The sequence below is a fragment of the Nicotiana tabacum genome, chromosome 12 (assembly GCF_000715075.1).
Source record: "Nicotiana tabacum cultivar K326 chromosome 12, ASM71507v2, whole genome shotgun sequence".
Classification (NCBI taxonomy): Eukaryota; Viridiplantae; Streptophyta; class Magnoliopsida; order Solanales; family Solanaceae; genus Nicotiana; species Nicotiana tabacum.
Window position 1 is genome coordinate 44,805,104 of NC_134091.1, and position 8,107 is coordinate 44,813,210.

Here is an 8,107-nt window from a genome sequence, read left to right on the forward strand (position 1 = left end):
TTACCACACACATACCCGGGGGTGATCCCACGTCACCCTACTTCATATAGGCCTAACGACACAACATAATTGAGCATCATTAATTCAACCTTAGCCCATAAACCTTGGAATTCTATTTCCAACATTCAGAATTTCTTTTCAAGACCCGAATCTCACATATACACACTATATAAGTCTAAACAAACTATATTAAGCCTTAACTATAACCCTAGATGTAATCACATAACATACTACACAACTCGCATACTTGCCGCACCATTTCCGTTCACAGTAACTACTCAAAACCAACCTGGTACTAGTATTAAACCCCATATCAAACAAAACCTCATTCCAAAACCTTCGTACATTGCCGATAATGAAATATACACGCAGGAAATCATAACGACTCATCAGATCAACTAGTAATGGAGCTCTCTCGCCCCAACCAGAACCAAAATCACTTTCTAAGTCGACTTTCGATATTATCCTCCCAAATATACCGTAATCAAATCTAATAGTACCCATTATATATCCAATGACCTTATATTATTAAACACAACTATTCCACAGACATGCCACACCAATATAACTCAAGCCACAAACTACAAAATTCATGCACCCAAAAATAGAAAATGTCTCAAAGAAGAGAACCGTTTTGCAAGTTCAACAAGCACCACTACAATCGCAATGCTATGAGCTCATCATACATAGTAGAACCAAGACACACGAATCTAATAACGGTAACTATCTCTTCTAAAGCTCACATTAATATAAACTGCACGGACAACTCACGTGTCATAGTATTAATATCTGAATCCGCACGGATAACTCACGTGCCAATAACATAAATGTCTGGACCCACACGGATAACTCACGTGCTAATAATATGAATCGCATAGCATGGTCACATGCCTCCAGTCCAAGCATATCCTACAAGAGCAATCAAACAAGTACACATGTATATGATAATTGAAATAAAACTCTTATGCTCCTGGACTTGCATAAATAACACGCCTTAGAGTAGGCATGTGCAAAGTGTGCTATCACAACTCAAATCGGCAAGTTAAAGCAAAAATAGTAACTACCAAGTTTATTTAGGGAATTAGCCTCTTTTTAACCTCAAGTATAGCCCAGATAGTTCTCAACAAAGGTACGAATACGAGAAACATTATAAGTTTATGCTTAACAGTCAACTATATGCATATCATAGCCTAAGCATTCTTCCGAGTATAAATACTTGCCCTGATGCTTGCACATGGACTCAAACCTCATATATATGTGCACTCATAGCACGTAGCTATCGTAAATAATTAACGCAACTAGTGCCTCCAGAGAGTTTAAATAAAATACTCACCCCAAACAAGCCGCAACCCTGAAACAATATGCTTCTGAGAACTCCCAGTCTCCAAATTCATAGAACACATGAATCACCGTAACTGGTCTCAACTCCAACACTCGAATGACTAACAAATCTTTCATGCACGATCATCCCACGAGGAATACTTCTATAATTCTTCTGTGCCACCTAGCAAAAAATTGAATATCAATAGTCGATCAACGAGGTGAGTACCACAATACCAACGAAACATCCGTAAGTTAAAACACAATGCGCCTTCTGAAATGCGCACCCTTCTCAGGGATTACCGAGCAGTTATAACATTCATCTAAACATCTGAAACTGACCATTCTCTCTAAAGTTTGTGACCTTCCCTTCAAGATTGAACTGCCACCTTGTACATGTAAATCTTAATCCCGCACAACATACCACATCTATCATGCCATCATATGAAAAGCACGAGAATTGTATTATTAACTCTGAGTCACCAGCAATTTACATACCCGGTTAGTTAGAAACCTTCCTTTTTATTTCTTCCAGGAGGAAATCACAATACACAACACGTTTCCCACATTGGTAGATAATATCCGGCTCAAACCATGGTAGAAACCATCAAGAACACTTTGAAATCTATTTGCATATAACCAAGCTATTAGAACTGAATTCCTCTAACTCGATCAAGCCACGAGGTCACCAAACCCAAGAATATTGCCACCAAAACATCTGTAAAGTCTCACCACATCATAATTACCCCTCATAAATACCACAACTGAGACACCCACTCTGAAAAGACCTTATGTGAACTTAAAATTGTTCTTTTACCTTTATTATACTGGAATGTAGAATCCATAGTCATACAGAATTACCGCAAGTTCCGACATCATCCAATGTAAATAACCGATTCTAGTGATATACGAAATTCAAAAAAATTTCAATTGCCACATATATTTTTCTCAAATCTAAATTGCACCGCTCAAATGAGCCGAAAGATATATGCCCCATTAGCACAATACCACCCAATGAAGTAACCCTGCCTTAATACCACTAATGAAATTCATACTCCGTGCGTACTACATCCTTCACAAATGACAACTCACTCATCCCATGATTTTTATATACTCATAAAGCGCAATATAACTCATATTCAGGAATTTCATTACTCGAGTCTTCCTTGATCTCAACCTCTATAAGTCATAACTGATCCACTAGTATGCCTCAAACCAAAACCAATACAACACATAACCGTGCAATCAAATCGTAAATAACAGACTCCCCCACTACCTCAAAGCCATATAACAAAACATTTGATAACTCATCATACCCATACTCTACTATTGTCATAATCCCGCAGTCAATTCAACAAAAATTCTTCACAAGCTCACGTAACACAAACCATAAAATACCTCAAATCATCTGCTAAGCCCGCCTTCATCCTCGTGACGGTCATGTCAACTTTCTCAACCAATCTAAACTCGAATCTCAACACATATATGTAACGACCCGACTTGTCGTTTTAAGAATTTACGTCCCGTTCAGTGACTTAAGGTTTCGAGCAGCCTCGCAATATGTATTATGATCTGCGTGTGTGGTCGAATTTGAATTACGGATGATTTAGAGTGATTTGGGACACTTAGTTCGTAAAAAGGGAGCTTAAGTCTTAGGATTTTGACCGTAATCGGAACTGTATGAAGACGACTCCGGAATGGAGTTTCGTCAGTTCCGTTAGCTCTGTATGATAATTTTGGACTTAGAAGCGTGTCAGAAAAATTATTTGGAGGTCCGTAGTGGAATTAAGCTTGAAATGACGAAACTCAAAATTTTGAAAAGTTTGACCGCGGGTTGACTTTTTGATATCGGGGTCGAAATGCGATTCTGAGAGTTGGAACAGCTCCGTTATATTATTTCGGACTTGCCTGCATAATTTGACGTCATTCTGGGTTAGGTTGATAGGTTTCAGCACGAGTTTTAGAAGTTCATAACTTCAATATTTGGTGCGATTTGTATTTTCAGCGTAATTTGATGTGATTTGAAACCTTGAGCGAGTCTGTGATATGTTATGGGACTGGTTAGCATGATTGGACGGGGTCCCAAGGGGCTCGGGTGTGTTTCGGAATGGTTTAGGACCAAATTGGAGCTGTTTGGACTGCTGTTGCTGAAGTCTAGTTTCCTTCTTCGCAAACGCAAAGGAAGTCCCGCGTTCGCGAAGAGGAGTTTGAGGGGCTGATGATTTGTCCTTCGAGAACGTGAAGAAGGAGCAGGGCAATCCTTCGCGAACGCGGCCCAAGCAACGCGAACGCGAAGGAGTTGGTCAGCTGGTCATCGCGAACGCAACGAGGACTTCGCGAACGCGAAGAGGAAATAATGGGGCAGAAGCAGTTGGCCTTCGCGAATGCGACGCTTGTCACGCGAACGCGAAGAAAGATTGGAGGCAGCTAGATTTTTGGCCTTCGCGAACGCGAAGGAATGGTTTCGAACGCGAAGAAGGTGTATCTAGGCAGAATTAAAAGTCCCAAAAACAGGGGTTTGAGTTCATAACTCAAAATCAAATTGAGAGCTCGGTAGAAGGCGATTTTTGGAGAGATTCTTGTATGGGTAATTGGGGTAAGTGATTCTTATCTAGTTTTGATTAATTTCCATGATTATGTCTTTGAATCCATCATTTAATTCGGATTTAATGGAAGAAAAATCAAGATTTTTGTAAAATCTTCCAAAAATAAAAATTTAAGATTTGGAGGTCGATTTGTTATTGGAATTCGGTAAAATTGGTATGGTTGAACTAGTATCGGAATGGGTGTTCGGATTTCATGAAAATTATGTCGGGTTCCGAGAGGCGAGTCCTGCGTTAACTTTTGTTGACTTTTTGGAATAAATTTTTAATTCGACGTATTATTATCCAGAATTATTTCCGATGAATTTTAATGAAGTTATATAATTAATTTGGATAGATTTGAACGGACCGGAGTTCAATTCAAGCAAGAAGGTGATTTTGGAATATCGGCATAACTTCAAAGAGGTAAGTGCCTTGCTTAACCTCGAGTGGGGGAAATTTCCCTTAGGCATTGAGTCTTATGTGCAACTTGGGTAATTGAAAACCATGTACGCGAGGTGAAGAGTATGTACTTGGTTTAATATGTGTAAATTTTATTGAGTTAAAGTCTTGAGCATATTGTGTAGCAAATTGGATAATTATAGGCATATATTTTATCATATACTTGTCGTGCCTAAACCCTTGTTGTTGACTCTGTTGTTATATGACAATGTGATGTGATTGTTATTTGATTAATTATGAAATTTCGTGAATTTGCTGGTTTGATAATTATTGGAATTTAATTTCATTTTGAATTTTTCCCTCTGCAAATAATTAATTAAATGAGCTTAAGAAGAGGTGTTTATATAATTATTGAAAATTTGATCTTTTATGAAAACTTTGCTTTATGTTGAGTAATTTCTATCTCTATTGATTATTTTTGGGTGTTGTACACATTGTGTGGAGCATTTGGCTATTTGTTGTGAAATAAACTGACTTGGTTGTAGCTTTGAAATTTGGTTGTGGCCATTGGAAAAATTGTGATATGAATTGATTTTTGTTATGTTGTGTCACATGGTGACTTTTTAATTGAAAGAATTATATTCAAAATATTTATTTGAAAGGATTTTTACTTAGGAAGTATCATATAAAAGAATTGTATCTTGAAAGATAATTATTTGAGGGAATTGTATTTAAAAAGATTTATTGAAAGAATTATATTTAAAAAATAATTATTTGAAAGAATTATATTTGAAAGAGAGTTATCTGGAAGAACTATGTGAAAGACATTTATTTGAAGGGCTTGATTTAACTGGGTGTAATTGTGTTTATTAATTGTTGAGTGATATTAATGGTATTCTTGTTGTCTGTTGTGCATATCACTAGTTGTTTTATCCTGCCCTTATTATTATTTGTTTCCTATTATTTTATATATTATATTGCACAGGTTATTAGACTAGTGAGTGTCTTGACTGTACCTCATCTCTACTCCATTGAGGTTAGTCTTGATACTTACTAGGCACCGCTGTGGTGTGCTCACTCAACACTTCTGCAAATTTTTGTGCAGAGCCAGGTATTGAAGATAACGGACTTGAGCAGAGTTAAAGCGGGATCGTAAGGAATCAAGGTAGAGCTGCTTGGTCGTCGCAGTTCCTTGGAGTCCTTTCATTTCATTGTACTGTTAATTTGTAATCAAATAGTATTGTATATTCGGTCCTCGTGATCATTCTATGTATTCAGTTAGAGTTCGTGACTCAGTACTACAAGTCTTGAGAGGTTGTATATTGTAATTATTTCCGCTGTTAGTTTTGGTTACTTATTTAATTCAAAAAAAAAAGGCTTGAAAAATGCAATGGAAATCGGCTTACCTAGTCTTAGAGACTAGGTGCCATCACGACTCCTGTGGTGGGATTTTGGGTCGTGACAAGTTGGTATTAAAGCTCTAGGTTCATAGGTTCTACGAGTCACGAACGAGTCTAGTAGAGTCTTGCAGATCGGTACGGAGACGTCTGTACTTATCTTCGAGAGGCTACAGAACTATTAGAAAATTTCCTTTTCTTTCATTCCTGTCATGCAGAATTGTTGAATTTGGAATTTGAACCTTTCTATCTCCATTCTCTCACAGATGGTGAGGACACGTGCTACTGGGTTAGCTGAGCAAGCATCCGCACATACTGCTAGGGCTGCAAGAGGCTGATGCCGAGGTAGAGGTCGAGGAAGGGCACGTGTTTCGACTAGAGCACCTGTCAGAACAACAGTTGGGGAGCCATTAGTAGCTCCAGTTGGGGGACAGCTACCAGAAGCACCTGTTGTTATCCCAGGACTTCAGGAGACTTTAGCACAGTTCCTGAGTATGTTTGGTACATTAACTCAGGCGGGATTGATCTATGTTGCACCAAATATTCTGCAGGTTGGGGGAGTAGCTCAGACTCCTATCACAACTCCAGAGCAGCAGGTTCACGTTGGTCAGGTTTTGGGTTTTGTACCGGTACAACCTGTTATTCCGGTTTGGCCTGAGGTCTGGCCCGAGGCATCAGAAGAAGAACAAAAGAGACTTGAAAGGTTTAAGAAATATGATCCACCAACTTTCAGTGGCACAGCTACAGAGGATGCCCAAGGATTTCTAGAAAATTATCACCGTATTCTCCGCACATGGGTATTGTGGAAGTGAGCAGAGTTTCCTTTACTATATTTCAACTGTCAGGCGCAGCGTACTGGTGGTGGCAAATCTATGAAGAAGGTAGACCAGCCGATGCCACATCACCAACTTGGGCTCAATTTTTGGAAATATTCTTAAAAGAATTTGTTCCCCAGACTCTCCGAGATGCGTGGCGCACAGAGTTTGAACGGTTACGTCAGGGCACTATGACAGTGTCAGAATATGCTATCAGGTTCAGTGAGTTAGCCCGTCATGCAGCTATCTTAGTTCCTACAATCAGAGAACGGGTCTGCAGATTCATTGAGGGGCTCGATTATGATATTAAAATATGCATGGCTCGAGAATTGCAAACTGATGCTCCATTTCAACAAGTAGTGAAGATTGCAAGGAAGATTGAGGGCGTTTTAGGCGAGGAAAGGGAGTCTAACGAGGCCAAAAGGTCTCGAAGATTTGGAGGGTTCAGTGGATTTTACTCTTCAGTTAGAACCAATTATAGCGGAGGCTCGAGCAGTCGGTCAGCTCAGTTCGCACATCGGATTACTCGGGATGCTCCAGTTTATAGTGCACCACCGACACAAGATTCTTACAGTGGTTATTCCAGTTATCTGGCACAAACTCAGTACGAGCAACCGCGACCTCAGAGGGGTTGTTATAAGTGTGGTGATACTAGGCATATCATGAGAGATTGTCCCAGACTTGGGAGGGGTGGATTTTATCAGAACACTCTAACTACAAGCTTTATTCCAGTTGATACTCCACGTGCACATTCAGCTAGAGGTATTGGACGGGCGGGTAGTGGACGCCTAAGAGGTGGAGACTCGACCCATTGATATAATCACTATGATTAGGCTGAGGCCAATACACCAGATGGTGTCGTTACAGGTACGATCCTGATTCTGTTAAAAAAAGAAGAAGATATTTTCCTTAATTTGATTCGGTTTTGAATATTGAGGTGAGTCCTCCTAATATTCTCCACTTATGGGTGAACTTCATAAATTTGTAACCCACTTATATGTTTATCCCTGTTGGGAGATTTGAAGGTGTGAGCCCGTGTCTGTCATTTATTTTTGTTCACTATTGAGGGCTATAAGTCCAAAAGTAATTTTTATTATTCATTACAGTGGGTTTAATGTATTTCAGAATAATTGATTCCAAGTTTTATGAATTATACGCCCTACCGGTATAAGGGTTCATTATATGTTGTGAAAATTGTGTATGAAATATATTGAAAAGAAGAAAGAAAGGAAATTTCAGTTGGCACAATGTGCAAAATACTTGTGATTCGGAGTTGAGGACGAGATCCTCGCATTTTATATATGATGTGCAATAATTAAACCGAGCTGCAAGCCACGGTGGAAGTTATGTAAGGACGAGGTCCTTGTGGTGAAATATTTATGACTTTAAAATTCTCCCTTGTGAAATTTAATTTGTGCAATAATATTAATAGAGAGTCATGCCTGTTAGGCTTATTTGATAATGCTTGTATATTTTTTGTTCATATTCATCCATTTTTGTACTGTAAATATTGAGTTTTAGCTTATGAGGTGAGTGCCCAGGTGGCGTTAAGTGTGACTCATTAATCCGAGTAAGTAATCATGAGGTCTTC